The 16,896-nt window shown below is 34.8% G+C and overlaps 1 pseudogene; it reads right to left on the bottom strand.

Annotated features, from left to right (window-relative positions):
- Positions 1 to 16,139: 16,139 nt before the first annotated feature.
- On the bottom strand, positions 16,140 to 16,475 carry LOC149217830 (OVARIAN TUMOR DOMAIN-containing deubiquitinating enzyme 2 pseudogene; annotated as a pseudogene).
- Between the last annotated feature and the right edge of the window lie 421 nt (positions 16,476 to 16,896).

The raw sequence follows: 16,896 nt of genomic DNA, 5'->3' as shown, positions 1-16,896 counted from the left end.
GGCACAACAGGGGGCGCAACATGCACAAACAAATGAAACTGCACTCGTACAAGCTATATATCCATCCCAGCAGCTTGCACGGACCAGACAAGGTGAGCAGTGATGTTGATAACTTTCAATGGAATTCAACAACATGCATGTCATTATACGCACGCATGGGATCCGACCCTTTTGGCACACTCACCGAGGCGAAGACAAGGAGGAAGTCTGACTGGAGATGAACATGTATTCCAACAAGTTGATGCACACGTCCACCAACACATGCTTGGAGATCAGCACAAACACTATGCATCCATATTTTATTGATCCAACTGCACTCAAGACAGTGATGCACGTATTATCAGATGAGTTGGAAAGAGGATCGATATCAGTGTACCCAGATGCAACAGAGGTAAGAGTTCGATTTCAGTAAGATGTCACCATTGAGCACACGGACACCATCACGGACGACCCATCTTGGCATCAATTCGCCATCGTCAACCATCATGAGGATGTGGAAGAGTTGGTCTCACCTCAACGGTCCAAGTGTTAGTGATGTCTTGCATGGCTTACTCAAGCCATTTTGTCTCACATCGGTACATGTGAAGATTGTATGTAATGTCTTGTCAAGTAGAAGTTCAAGTGTCTATATTTGAATGTGATAGTCATAGAGTAGTTGAAGAGTCATGAGGGTAGATGAACAATCACAAAGGGGAATGTTAAGGTTCACCCCACCCTTTGTTATTTATAGTACCTCATAACTCATTGATATGGCTTTTTGTCAACCAAGATTCTGATAGGAGTATCTTAGAGAGAGCTTGGACAGTATTGTAATGAGCCTTGGCTTCTCCACTGTGCAAAGCTAGTATATCTCTTTGGAGGAGCAGGCGGCAGTGATTGAATGTTCCGCTATCAGAACTAGTGGTTTCTCATGGTTGTATTGTATGACTGAAACTTTCACTTCTTAATATAACAGACCCGACACATTTCATGCATATGTTGTATTTTATTTCAGCTATCTTGTTTACTCTAAATGATATATGTATCTGTTTGCTTACGTATGCATGTGTAGCTATTTTCTATATATGTATGCATGAATATTACTGAAATGTGTTGTTGGTTTAACCATCACTTTGGATTTCTAGCTTATTTTCCTTCCATGTTGTGATGCATCTTTTCTCGTGTGTTCCCTTTTTTACTCTGTGCTTTCACAGGTTTCCAAGGGGCGCATTCACCTCACCCCCTGTGTGATAGAACTGCTCATGCACCTTCCTTGACTTACTGCATATGTCACACCCTTGCTACCAACAAGGATATCTTACTTGCCTCTGTGTGAAGCTGTGGTCAAGGCGATATCATACGACCCATTACTAGGACTCCTACACCAAACGGTCTGAGGTCTAGCTGGGACTTCTTACCGGGGAGATCCCCTGAAATGTTGGCAAGTCCAGTACCGTCAACATATTTCTAGAGAAAAGAAAGGTGCAATCACATGATATTGATTGCGTTAGCCTTATTTTGGGAAAAGTAATATGTATTTGTACACATAAGGGTATTACTTATGGTATTAGATTTCTTTTGGGAGAATATTATGTATAGTTATTAGGCTAGATCATTTGGTAATATGAAAATGTCTCTTTGCATGCATGATAGAATAGATATTATACATTTGATCCCTTGGAAAAGAAATGTGGTTTTCCAAGCAAGATTTAGTTAGTTTCCTTTGGAAAGAAATACATGCTTCGCACGCAAGAAAAACAATCTATCATGTTATTTTATGTTGAAGAGGACAAGTAGTTGCATGCAAGAAATTATAACTATTATGTTAACTTTGTTTGGAATAGAGCTTGCACTTTTATACATAATAGCCATTGTGAATAGATATCCTATGGAAAAGATGTTTTTGGAAAGGAACATGCCCTCACATGCATAAGTAAAGAATCTGTTGTGTTAACCCCTTTGGAAAATAAAAAATAATAGTAGGCACAAAGAAAATTCTTTGTTGGGCTAGTTCTTCTAAAAGCTTCTTATGCATTTTCATGCACAAGAACAATATGTAGTATGTGAGATTTCCTTTGGAAATAATATGAAAGTGCATGCAAGATTATCTCAGTGTTTTGTTGGAAATATGACGCTTGATAGTGATTTTCTTATTACTAATGCATGTGCAATGATGTTAAAAAAATTATTTCATTACATTTTGTTTATGTTTTATGCATACACAAGAATAGATGTTGAAGTGTCACTAATAAAGATTGATAATTAGTTTATTAATATTATATTTAATCATGATATTAAGTGTGCTGAAGAAAGAAATTTCATGAAAGAATGGTGACTTGTGCAAAGGATAGTTCATGTTTAACATTGTGGCAGATAAATAATTGTGTAGATTGAGGAATTCTAACGGCAGGATGATCCACTAATGGAAACCGACAGATCATAAAGACATAGAGATGGAGGATTCGTGAGTAAATGATATCATAATGATTGTAATAGCTTATAGCTAGTTATGTTGCATTTAAGATGATTTTTATATCTAATATTTTATGACAATGGTCAAGGGATGGACTCCCTTATAACCATTGAGTGAGGGGTGAACACCCTCATGAGTGTTTAATAATAAAATTAAATGTTTGTTGGTTTTCAACCTACGGGTTTCTTGGGTATATCGGTGTCTAGTTATGCAATTGTTTATTGTGTCATTTTTATGATTTTAATTTCTTTCATGGCATGATGTCTATATTATCAAGGATGTGATTTACTAATTTAATTAAAAGAATCATTGAATCGATGCATAGTTATAGAAGGAAATTTAAGTTAATATGCTACAAAAATGGAAGTTAATGGTTATGTAACTCACTAAGTCTTTACTAAATAAATTTTTATGTAATGATGATGTTTATTCTAATGATCATTGAGGGAATATAAAAGGTAATTTATAAATTTACTCATTGGTAAATTCGGAGAAAAGTTCCTAACTTTGTGCATTTTCCTCTGAGGTTTCCAAGGGATGTTACAACCACAAATCTTGGCTTCAACACCTCATACGTCCCAAACATTTTGTCTTTGTTAAGAAATTGTTCTTATTGTTCTCTGTAGATCAGTTAGTTAACCACCATGCTACCATAAATCCTTTACTATGTTCTCCTTCACATATATCGATCCAGTTAATAGATCATTAACTAAGAAGGATCCATCTCTATGTTAGTTGACATCTTTGTTACTAAATCCATTAGGCCAATGGGGAAACTAAGATGTTATTTAGTGAATCTTACTTTATTTAGTTAATGGATGTCAATAAATAGGCACATCTTTATGAAATTATGGATTTCTAACTAGGGCTTGATGACCAACCCCTCTAACAACTTACTCTTACTTGTGATATTGAACCATTCCTGTAGTATTGAACACATATCCCATGAGGCCACCATTCACTATAACTCTAAATATAGTCCTAATAACCAAATACTACTTTAGTTATCAATTGAACTTAATTCCTCTTATGGGTAGCTCATAACTATGGCCTCCCACTAGGACATGTGACCAAGGTTTGGGCTGAAAGCTCCAATCCGAAAATTTTCAAATTCAACCTTTAATTTCTCTATGGAAAAGCAGACTTACTAAGAAAATTCATTATCCTATAGTGAACATTGAAAGGGAATTATATAGGGAATTATATAGGGAAGTGAGAAACTGGACATTTCAATTGAAAGTTCATCAGTCACAGAAGAATCAAGAAACTTAACGAGTTATGGTTCATCAGAAGGCTCGGACAGAAACTCAGAAAATCTAACGCAATGCGCCGGTGGCAATAGCATCAGTCTAGATAGCAATCATGGCGCGGTTGGAAGATATACGCAGAACGTAGGTAACCTGGGCAATAGTGATGGCATCAGCGAGCCTGCGCAGATTCATAATTTGATGTGCAGCGGTAATTGTAATAACAATTCTCAGAACGCAGATACACAAGATTCAGGAAACGATAATTTGATGTGCAGCGGTAATTGGAATAACGATTCTCAGAACGCGGATTACCCAATGGACAATCAAGGTAATACACATGATTCGGGCAGCGGTAATTGGAAAAATACGCAGAACGCAGTCTACATTAAGGAACCAATTGAGGGCATGTTTCAAACGCATATCAATGATCCTCCTACGTAGGTTCATAATTTGATGTGCAGTTCTCAGAACGCAGACACACATGATTCGGGCATAAGTAATTTGATGTGCAGCGATACACATGATTTCGGCAGCGGTAATTGGGAAAATACGCAGAACGCAGTCTACATTAAGGAACCGATTGACCCAATGTTTCAAACGCAGATCAATGATCTTCCAGCACGGAATCCAGAACTTAATACCCATAACGCTGTGGTGGAACCTGCGCAGAAACAAATCAACTGTAACTCGATGGGCAGCATGAATACACAGGACGTTGTTGTGAACATGAATCGCATCAAGGAACTTGCGCAGAAACGAAATTTAATCGACTGTAACTCCATGGGAAGCAATGATAGGTATGTGGTGATCTGGGATCAAGGTTTAGACGAATATAATGCGCACAGTAATACGCATAACTCGGTTGAAAACAAAAATCAAGGATTAGAGAACACTGATATAATCAGAATTAACAACATTCAGGATTTAAAGAACGATGGAAGATCTTCGGTCAACCCTTCCGAATCAAAATTAAAAAGAAAAGTTATAAATCTGTCTTCCCAAGAATTAGAGCCCGAGGTCATTAATGTCCTCAGAAAAGGTCTGGGATTTGCAGTTGCTCCGAAAAACCTTCCTATTGAGAAAATGATATGTAGCATAGAGGATGGGATTAACAACCTTCCTTTGGAAGATAGGGAAGCATTAAGACAAGAGTGCTCCCTTATTATGAGAAAGGCCAAAGCTCCCAAAAGTAATTTGAGTAAAGCAGAACAAAGAGCCTTCAAATCCCTGCGTAACAATGATAAAATTGTGGTTCTCAAGGCAGATAAGGGAGGAGCATCCGTGATCTTGGATAAAGAAGATTATATTTACAAAATGAATGAACACCTAAAATGTGGTAGTTATAAGAAACTCAACAACAACCCCATCCCCAAGATTATGAAAGAGGTGAAAAGGGCAATTTTGGAATCCAATCTTGATGATAAATTAAAAAAGAAATTAATTCCCTCTTGTGAATGCATCCCAAGGATTTATGGGTTACCCAAGATCCATAAAGATGGAGTCCCTCTTAGACCAATAGTCAATACCATTGGATCCCCAGCCTATGAGCTCGCTAAGTATGTTGCAAAAATCCTCAAGCCCCTTGTCGAAAACACTGATTCTTACATCAAAGACTCCCATGACTTTGTGAATCTTATTAAGAATGAGAAGATAGAAAGTTATGACATCCTTGTTAGCTTTGACGTAGTGTCCTTATTCACCAAGATTCCTCTTGAAGAAGCCATTCAGGTTATAAAACATGTTACTGATCCAGGGACTGCAAGATTGGCCGAAATCTGCTTGCGATCAACAATTTTCACCTTCCAGGGAACATATTATGAGCAGACATCTGGAGTAGCAATGGGATCCCCCCTTTCGCCAATCGTGGCCAACTTATACATGGAATATTTTGAAAAGAAAGCCCTGGAATCTTACCCTTTGAAGCCAGCATGGTGGAAGCGATTCGTCGATTATACCAATATAAAATGGACACACGGTAAATCAGAGCTTGACAAGTTTTTTATTCACTTAAATTCCATCTCTTCAGAAATAAAATTCACTATGGAGCTTGAAGAAAACATGAGCATTCCTTTTTTATACATTCTCATCATGAGAAAAGAGGAAGGCTCCATAGGGCATAAAGTTTTCAGGAAATCAACCCATACAGAAAACTACCTCCATGCTGATTCCCACCATCATCCAACCCAAAAATTTGGTGTTCTAAACACTCTTGCTATCAGGGCCCTTCGAATTTCTGATGTTGATCATCTGAATGAAGAAAAGAAGAATTTATTCTCAACCTTCAAGGGTATAGGCTACAAAGAAAATGAGATTAAAAGAGCAATTCAGAAAGCCGAGAAAAGGATGTTATCTCATGAACCTAAGGCCCAAGATCAACCTGAGGGTGGTAGGGTTTTTCTACCTTACATTCATGGGGTTACAGATAATATTGCGAAAATCCTAAGAAGGAAAAACATAAGCACGCAATTCTTAGCTCCTGGAACTATTAGGCAAGGTATGAGATCTGTCAAGGATAATATTGATGACATCAACTTAAAGGGGTCTATAAAATTGATTGCTCATGTGGAAAAAGCTACATTGGTGAAACAGGTCACTCCCTGCAAACCAGACTCAAGGAACATGGAGTTGATATTAAGAATGAAAGATCTCGTACTTCCGCCCTGGCAGAACACTCCTCAAAGACTAAGCACCATGTCTGCTTGGAGAGCGCCTCAATTATCGCTAGGGAAGAGCAACACCATAGGCGAAAGATCAGAGAAGCCCTTGAAATTATCAAACACCCGCATAATCTCAACAGAGACAATGGTATGGAGATTAGTGGAAGCTGGCTTCCCCTAATCAGAAAAATTAACTCGTTTTATTAATTTAAATATAATAATAATAATAATAATAATATTATTATTATTATAATAATAATATAATAATAATAATAATATAATAATAATAATAATAATAATATTATTATTATTATTATTATTATTATTATTATTAATATTTATTCATTTTAAATAATTTTAACTAATTTTAATATTAACCCTTTACACTAATAATTCTTCTGACCAGATTTCAAAAAAAATAAAAATAAAAAAAATAAAAATTGTACCAACCTATATTATAATTAATATTAAATATTAATACAATATTCGAGGATTAATAATATTTTTAATATAATATCATTAATACTAATTATTATTATTAATTATTATAATTCTAATTATTATTTATCATATTAATAATAATAATTAATGATAATAATAATAATAATTACAATTAATATTAATAATAAATAATAATAAATATTAATGATCAAACATTTATTATAAAAACTAAATATTAATACAATATACTACGATTAATATTTTTAACATTAATTATGATTATTATAATATCATTAACACTAATTACTATTAAATTATAATTATAATTATTATTATTATTTATTATATTAATAATAATAATTAATAATAAAAGTAATATTAATAATAACTATCATATTATATTAAAAGTAACTAATTATTAAAAGATTATTATTAATTAATTTAAATTAATATTAATATTAATTTTTAATTATGATAATGATCAATCTTAATGATAATTGATATTAATTTCAAAAAAAAAAAAATTAATTAATTAATTAAATTAATCTCTAGCAGCTGACTCTCATCAATAATTATCAGATATTGAGAGCCGACTTTCATCTCATTTTACTCTCCTCATTACTATTTAATCTCTCAGCTAAGCTCTTCTTCTATCAAGCATTCAAGTTGTCCTAATGATGGATCCCAGTTGGGATTTGAAACGTTGGCAGAAAATGGTTCTTACTGTGGATTCTCCGGTAACTAAGTCGAAAGTAATAAACCACAGAGGTCTTAAATCCAGAAGTAGTTGCATGCAAGAAATTATAACTATTATGCTAACTTTGCTTGGAATAGAGCTTCATTTTTACACATAATAGCCATTGTGAATAGATATCCTGTGGAATTTTTTTTTTTTAAAAGGAACATGCATTCACATGCATAAGTAAAGAATCTATTGTGTTAACCCTTTTGGAAAAGAAAACATAATAGTAGGAACAAAGAAAATTTTTTGTTGGGCTAGTTCTTCTGAAAGCTTGTTATGCATTTGCATGCACAAGAACAATATCTAGTATGTTAGTTTTCCTTTCGAAATAGTATGAAAGTGCATGCAAGATTATATTAGTGTTTTGTTGGAAAGATGATGCTTAATAGTGATTTTCTTATTACTAATGCATGTGCAATGATGTTAAAAAAAATATTTCATTACATTTTGTTTATGTTTTATGCATACACAAGAATAGATGTTGAAGTGTCACTAATAAATATTGATAATTGGTTTATTAATATTCTATCTAATCATGATATTAAGTGTGCTGACGAAAGCAATGTCAGGAAAGAATGGTAACTTGTGCAAGGGATAGCTCATGTTTAACATTGTGGCAGATAAAGAATTGTGTAGATTGATGAATTCTAACGGCAGGATGATCCACTAATGGAAACCAACAGACCATAAATACATAGAGATTGAGGATTTGTGGGTAAATGATATCATAATGATCGTAATAGTTTATAACTAGTTATGTTGCGTTTAAGATGACTTTTATATCTAATATTTTATAACAATGGTCAAGGGATGGACTCCCTTATAACCATTGAGTGAGGGGTGAACAACCTCACGAGTGTTTAATAATAAAATTAAATGTTTGTTGTTTTTCACCCTACGGGTTTCTTGGGTATATTGGTGTCTATTTATGCGATTGTTCATTGTGTCTTTTTTATGATGTTAATTTCTTTCATGGCATGATGTCTATATTATCAAGGATGTGATTTACTAATTGAATTAAAAGAATCATTGAATCGATGCATAGTTATAGAAGGAAATTTAAGTTAATATGCTACAAAAATGGAAGTTAATGGTTATGTAACTCACTAAGATTTTACTAAATAATTTTTTATGTAATGATGATGTTTATTCTAATGATCACTGAGGGAATATAAAAGGTAATTTATAAATTTACTCATTGGCAAATTCTGAAAAAATTTCCTGACTCCATGCATTTTCCTGCGAGGTTTCAAAGGGATGTTACAACCCCAAATATTGGCTTCAACACCTCATAGGTCCCAAACATTTTGTCTGTGTTAAGTCATTGTTCTCTCTAAATTCGTTAGTGAACCACCATGCTGCCATAGATCCTTTACCATTTTCTCCTTCACATAGATCGATTGAGTTGATAGATCATTAACTAAGAAGGATCCATCTCTATGTTATTTGACATATTTTTTAATAAATCGACTAGGCTAATGGGGAAACTAAGATGTTATTTAGTGAATCTTACTTTATTTAGTTAATGGGTGTCAATAAATAGGAACATCTCTGTGAAATTATGGATTTCTAACTAGGGTTTATGCCCAACCCCTCTAACAACTTACTCTTACTTGTGATATTGAACCATTCCTCTAGTCTTTAACACATATCCCATGAGGCCACCATTCACTATAACTATAAATATAGTCCTAATAACCAAAGAATATTCTAGTTGTCAATTGATCTTAATTCCTCTTATGGGTAGCTCATAACCATGACCTCCCACTAGGACATGTGACCAAGGTTTGGGATAAAAGCTCCAATCCCAAAATTCTCAAATTCAACCTTTAAATTCTCCATGGAAAAGCAGTCTTACTGAGAAAATTCATTTTCCTATAGTGAACATTGGAAGGGAATTATATACGGAACTGAACTACCCATATAAATTATAACCACATAGATATATTCACCATCCTATAGACTCGTCTAAAATCCTTCATTCCGTAACCATTTTCTACGCATTTCTTCAAGCAGTAAAAGAGGCGAATATTCACATTTTCCCCCCATTTTAAGCCTGAAAATACTTTCATACTAAACATGGAACTTTAAAAAGTAATTAGTACCGAGGAAAGGTTACAACATGGTTTTTCAAATCCTCAACTAGCCTAGTGAGTTGTAGACAAGCCCACATAAAAACTTCTAGAAAAATTTGAAGTAACTCATGATATCTTCGGTGAAATCTATAATCATCGATACTAAATGTTATATGAAAAAGACTAACTTTTATTATACACATTACCATTAATTATTTTACTCTTCGATCTAATTCCACATCATAAATAAGAGCTTATACTCATCAAATCATACTGAAAACTTATTTTTCCTATATAGAGTAGGTCAATCTCCCTTGTTTGAGACTCACTAAGAGTCTTGCACAACCAACTAGACATTATAATTTTCCAAAATTCTAATGGGTTAATATCCCCTTTTCTTCTTAGCCAAAACATCTTACTTGATAAAGGCATATAGAAACATAAACATTAAATATCACTAGGGCTAAATATTTCTCACCCCCATGCTCGGAATCATGGAAACACATCATAAGAGAACATTAAGATCTATAGGAAGGAATAATAATATCACCCAATCATCATGACCATATTTGCCACTTAAAATCATGATCAACTATCACATAGACTTGAATGTCTATTTAGTAGACAAGTCCATACATATATATAATTTTTCAAGATAAATTTTATTTCATTTAATATGTTTTACATTGAACATTCCAATTCCATAATGACACTTATCACATAATTATCAATGCTTCTTGTAATGATGAATGGTATGCCATGTTCCACCCCACCATAGTCTCAGCTATATAATCTATCCTTTGCAACTGGCCACCCTGAAGCCAAACCATGAAGTTAAGCCATTAGGGAAGTTATCACTCAGCATTTCATGGTGGGTTCATGTAGTCCATTCTCCTTTGTCAAATCATACTCTTCATTTTTTGTTGAAATCCCACTATACCTAGATTTTGTCACATTGTTATGGGGTTTTCTTGGTTGTTCTACATAGTAAAAACTTGGAGGGAAATTCTCTCTTAGGCCATTAGTGGTGGAATAATGAACTTCATTCTCCTCCATCCAAATAGAAATAAATGTAATATATTTTAACCAGTTGAGCCACAACCTATTCATTCATAATGTTTCCTCAATGTGCTTGCATAGCATAGGGAGTCTTTTTCCAACCCCAATAGTACCTTGAAAATTCCCCTTTCCCATTTATTTTGCTCCTATATCATATAATTTCATGACCAATTCATGGCTCATGTTAAATACTATAATTCTAGCTTCTCTCATCAAATCATATGGGTTATATTCGAATACATATTCCTTATTATGAAAATCCTCATATTCTCGTTTTAATATCCACATGGGAGACTCCTCTACCCATGCTCATGGATGCACATATCCTTCATTGTCTTCTACACCAATGCGCATTTCTCTCTATCTCTTACACCACAATGGGTGTTCGTCTCCATTATTTCCTTTCTTCCTTCAAGCGTTTTCTTACTTAATGCATTTTACGTAAGACCTACCTATCATGGTCAAATGAGAAGTTTTTGACTTGGATTGCGCCCATAATTTTGATGATAAAATTGAGGTAAAATCCAACCAATTCCATAAATATAGAAGTTCCTATCACATTTTTTCCAATAGACATTTTCCCACTGAAAGTTGAAAATCTTAGTGTTTATGAATATTTGGCTCAACCTATAATTATTAGTAATGATTAATTATATAAATCACTTTTGTGTTGGTTTCCCTCCCATCTCATGGCTTCTCATGGTTCATATAAGGCTCCACCTCTTCATAATTTATTAATAAAACATAATTACAATTATTATGGACCTTTTAACCCATTTACATTTTCATACCAATATAAGCATAATTAACATAATTAATTACAATTAAAATATTTGTAGGGGACTAAGGACTTGGGAAGCTACAAAAAATTTGGAATACAATGGAAGTGACAAAGATTTATGTTGATAAAGGTTGTATGAGAATGTTATTTCAAGTTATAAGATCATTGAAGGTTGGTGTAAAGAAATTAATTGCAATATCAAAGTGTTCCTTGTCCCCCACCTTTCGTGGCATACATATTGATAAGTTAAAAGAGTGTTTTAGAGAACAAGGTTGTTTTCGCCTATCTTTCTAATATAGCCATCCCTCTTCTTTTGTTCTTTGATGAGGATTTTCCATTTGGGGAGGATTCCTTACAATATTGTAAAACACTAAGAATCCTTTAAGGATATTATTATTAACAATGACAAAATGAAATTTGTGATATTTAAATGCAAGAAGATCACTTATGATATTTCTATATTACTTAACAACTTGGGGGAATTTTCTTCATATGAACATTTCATAATCTAAATCCATCACAAGCCCAACCTAATCATAGCATTGAGAAAATTATAAATCACGGTGAAATATTATTATGGACTTGAAAAAAAATGCAAAACAACGTATTTTTGAATATGGGATAGAAAAAACTTCTCTTTGAGACCCTTCCTAGCCCTTCCATTTTATATGGATGTAAAATCTCTCCAAACAGTGAAGAAACATAGAATAAATATATGATCAATTTATAACCTTTAATCTTGAAACAAATAGAAATACACATATCCTATATTCATCATAAAGGAAAACCTTTCCCCATTGGGATAAAATACTTATGAGATGGCATCTAATGTATAAAAAGATGTTAAATTACATGGAACACAAGAGACATTGAAAAATTGTTTAGAACTCTATTCAAAACAATATTTCGTCTTAAGTGATAACTCTTAGCTAAACCACTAAAACATAGAGAAATATTGATCTGTAAACTACCATGGATATTCCACTAGATAGTTCGTTATAATATATCTAATAAAATTATATTTCAAATTTCAAATTTTCTTACAATTTTCTTAGATTTCTAGATTTGTGGATTTTATTGTTAATAATGCATGCATGAGAATGAAAATTATTCAGAAAATGGAGAACGAGAAGATAAAATCTCACACACACATTGGAAAAATATATGCTCTAGGAAACCTTTTCAGGAGGAAAACACAGCTGGAAGGTGATGCCACTCCACTCTCTTCCTTTAAATGGAAATATGGATGCAAGTACAAAGAAGTATGAACTATGTCCTCTGGCCTACTACAATGCATAAATCCTCGATGTGTTCTCTACCTCCTATCCCTCTTAACTATTTTCTCTCAACTATGGACCAAATGCACTCGAAAGAATAGAATCCCTTTTCCTCCTAGTTTCCCAGTTTTAACATAACCCAATAACGAACTAGTGCTTAAGTTTGACGTCCTCAACTCTTAACCAAAGTTAAAAAATAGACTCTTCTAGAGTCTTCTACATCATAATGACATGGATATCCCCCTTTCCATGAATAATGCGGGTTGTTGTAGAATCCTACGCCTCCCCATTTTGGGAGACTTTTGGTCCCCAAAGGCTTCTATCGAGTGACGTGAGGAAATTTTTTCTCCATCTTCACTCTAGTGTACCTTTTAGATTTTCCTCGAAGTTATCCTTTCAACCCAATCTATAAAAGGTAATTCTACCCCTGTCATATAGTTTTGTGCCTATTCTATAAAAAAAATATTTTGTCAACTCTACCTAAGCATCTAGTGCCAAATCCTCTGCCAAAGCTCGAACTCATTCCTCTTCATGATGTGGCATGGAAAACTCATAGAGTTTGAAATTCTCTACATTCACAATTGAGTAAATGCACATATAGTGTGGTATAATGATTCGATAATCATTATCACCCACCTTTTCCATTATCTCAAAGGAACCATACCTCAGAGACTTGATTTTCTTACTAGGCCCCTGCAGTCTCTCCTTGTTCAACTATAGCCATACTCTATATCTCACATTGAACAATTTATTTGTTCTATGTTGATCATGAATGGCCTTCTATTTCTCCTAGAACTTTTGTAGTGTCTCGTGTGCCTGTATATTGATATGCCTTATCTTCTCTATAATTTTTTCATCCCACAAAGTGTTTCTTGTAAGGCCTTCCCTCACTCCTTCCTACTACCAATGTGCAATATCCAAAGGTGAAGGTGACAAATATCCAAAAAAAATTCAAATGGGGACTTTCCTATAGAAATTTTGATTGATCTATTGTAATTATGTTGTATATATATTAGATTTTCATCTTAGATCTTCAGATTCTTTTCGTTGTATCCCCTTAGAAGTTGTACTAAAGTATTTTTGACTACTTTTGTGTGTCTATTTGTAGATAAAATTACAGACACTCAAAAATATATTCTATTATTCTTGAATGAGGAAATTACACACATATTTATACAATCAATAGTCTCAATATAGGAATTCTATCTTAGACGTATAGTAGTGTGGTTGGGAGATTCTCTCAACCACACACTAAACTAGGAGAAACTAAATTCCTATTATGTAGGAACAAACTCCTCAAATGGAGAATTACAACCATAGACAAGTAGGAATTAATTATTTCTAACTCCCCCCATTAATGACTACTTGTCATGATAGTCAAATTCACCACCATTAGGCGAATTGCATGTACAGAACCTCCAAAACACAATCTGCCTCCCTCAGACAGATCCACAACTTCTCGGATCTACCTCCTCTCGCAAATCGTCAAACGAAGATGAGGATTCCTGCGGATCCCCTTGAAGGTGAATTTGCGCGATCTTTCCATAAAATTCCGCACCAATCTGGTATTTTGGCGCGGTGGCGCTATTAGTGGCCTAACAGACGCGCCAGTTCCGCATCCTGGCGTGACTGTCAGCGCGAAAAGTGTGCCAATCCCCTTCTACTCAGAAAATTGAAAAATCATCTGAGTCCGAGCCAGGTGTTCTGCAGTCCACCTGCTCAATTGAGCACAAAGATCTCGTGTACACCCGACCACAAAGGCACCTCAAGCCACAGAGGCGATTCTACCACAAAGGCATGCTGGTCACAAAAGCACTTCAGCCACAAAGACTCTATAGATGGTTTCTAGCTCACCACCAACCCTCATTTTACAATGACAAAAGATGGTTTCATGCTGACCATAAACCATTATAAAGTGGTTTTAAGATCACCACGAACTTTTATATGCCTTTAAAACTTACATTTCATTCCACATTTTGGAGTTTCTGGGTACATACAATGACCATTACAACAACTGGACTTTCTTATAACATGCTAGGGAGTCTATTCCACAAACCACACTAATTCAAACAAACATCTACTTTGTTGTCCACCATAAACGTTGTTGCTACTTCATTACCTCATCTTCTCCTACATCCTGGGCATCCTTATCTGTTCAAATAAATTCTTGGAACTCTATGCTTAACCTATCATTCGTTAGAGTTGCAAATTCTAACAAAATAACTCTTCCTACATTGAGTTAGCTAGGCTCAACAAGGCTCAATAATATATAAGCATTATTCCAAGAAAATACAACATAAACTCTTCAAATTTAATTTCTCTATCTTTGCCCATAGATGATTATTTTTTAAACATACCAGCAGCCATTTTTCACCAACAATACCTGTGAGGGGTCTATTGATAAAGAAACAGATTGACGACTTTTGATCCAGATATAAGCACACAAGCACATGAAGAGAACAAAATTTTCCCTTCTAGAGTAATAATCCAGGACTCCACGGTCCAATCCTCTGTCGCGTTTCAATATCCACTCCCCTGGAAACATAATGCCACTTCCCCTGCTCACAGTATCAAGGCTTGGTAACTGCTTCCAAGCATGCTGCCTCATACTCGCTGACGTACTACAACAACTAAGATCCATTGTCCAGCTAATCTCCTTGCAATTGAACATGCAGGCTTGTCTCCACAATCTATACACCGGACACATACAAACTTGATCATCCTCCAATTTTTGATGTAACTGTCATGTCTTCTCATATCTGGTAATAAATCATTCCTGCAAATAGATTTGTCTATTGTTGGAATGGAAAATTCCAACATAGATTTACACTGGTGACACTAGTTTTCCATGCTAAATGTCACAACAATCTAATTCTTTTAACTAGATTTACATAAATGAATTTACATGTTAAGTTGATCAGTTCTCAACATGAAGCGGAACAACTTACGAAGACAATTTATTTCATCAAAGGAGATATGTTGAAACTTTTAGTTTCATCTTTACCCAATATAGAAACATAATCACATCAAGGCTTCCACACCTACAGAAGACCCAACAAACCTCCATACACAGACTCCATCGGTCCACACCATTGGAAATCCAATCCTCTTTCGCTTGCAACTCGACACAAAATTCACAAGCAATTATGGATTTGTTTTTAAATATGCCCAAGCATAAACTACTTTATACTTAGCTGGAACTCTTGCAGAAACTTGCTTTGAACCAACCTGACGCCCTACATGACTTGTAGCTACACCACAGAAAACGATGCATGTCATGGTTCCCAAAAAAAGATATTGGAGATCCGCAATCTAAATACTGCTTCCCATCACATCCTACCATCGCCACATGCAACATGTTTCCATGTTTCTTCTCTTATCCAGGCCATCGTAAATCGGCATGACTCATTCTGTGTAGCCTTTTCCATGGCGATACAGGTCGCAACGGGATGATTGGACATCGTATGCTGCAATTTCACGACCATAATAATCTGCTAAAATTGCCAGCTCAATGGCACCACCCCATTTTTCAGAATCCAGTATCCATGCACAATACTCTTCATTTGGCTTTCCCAAGAATGCCTCATTATAATGCACAGTATCACTTCCAACTGCTGTGGCAATTACCTGTCTCAATTCTGAAGATTTGTTCTTGTCGTTTTCCATTACATAACTGACTGCATTGAAGAGACAGTTGTTGTCTACTGGAATGACTCTTTTCACAACCACTCCTTCATCCATTTTGTAAAAAAATAATTCTAAAAGCACAGGAGCCAAAAAAATTCAGAATGGTAATTCACAAACAGTATTGAGCATGGGCATTTACATCTCTTGCGCTTCCACTTCCAACTTTGTACATTTCATTGAATCCTCTACCTACTGGAATATTGCGGGAATATATAGTGGAGCATCCAGGTTCAAACCGAAACCTCCTCTCAAGGCAAGAGAGCCATAGATTTCTTCAAAATATAAATCGACTACGGCCTTGCTGCCACGTGATCTCTATTGCGACCACCTACAACCTCTACCAACAGCTCTTCAAGCTCATCCACCTAACTACAAGCTTGTGCATAGATCAGCTCACCACGTTCTGGTTTGCACGCGGCAGGACCACAGTCTTATAGCCCTCCGCACCGCACTGTACATAACACCCAGCCAAGAC

This window comes from Pinus tabuliformis, chromosome 1_1 (genome assembly GCF_031772625.1).
Source record: "Pinus tabuliformis cultivar Carrire ecotype Pingquan chromosome 1_1, CPIR1, whole genome shotgun sequence".
In the NCBI taxonomy this organism is placed as follows: Eukaryota; Viridiplantae; Streptophyta; class Pinopsida; order Pinales; family Pinaceae; genus Pinus; species Pinus tabuliformis.
This window is presented reverse-complemented; position numbering and strand designations above follow the sequence as displayed.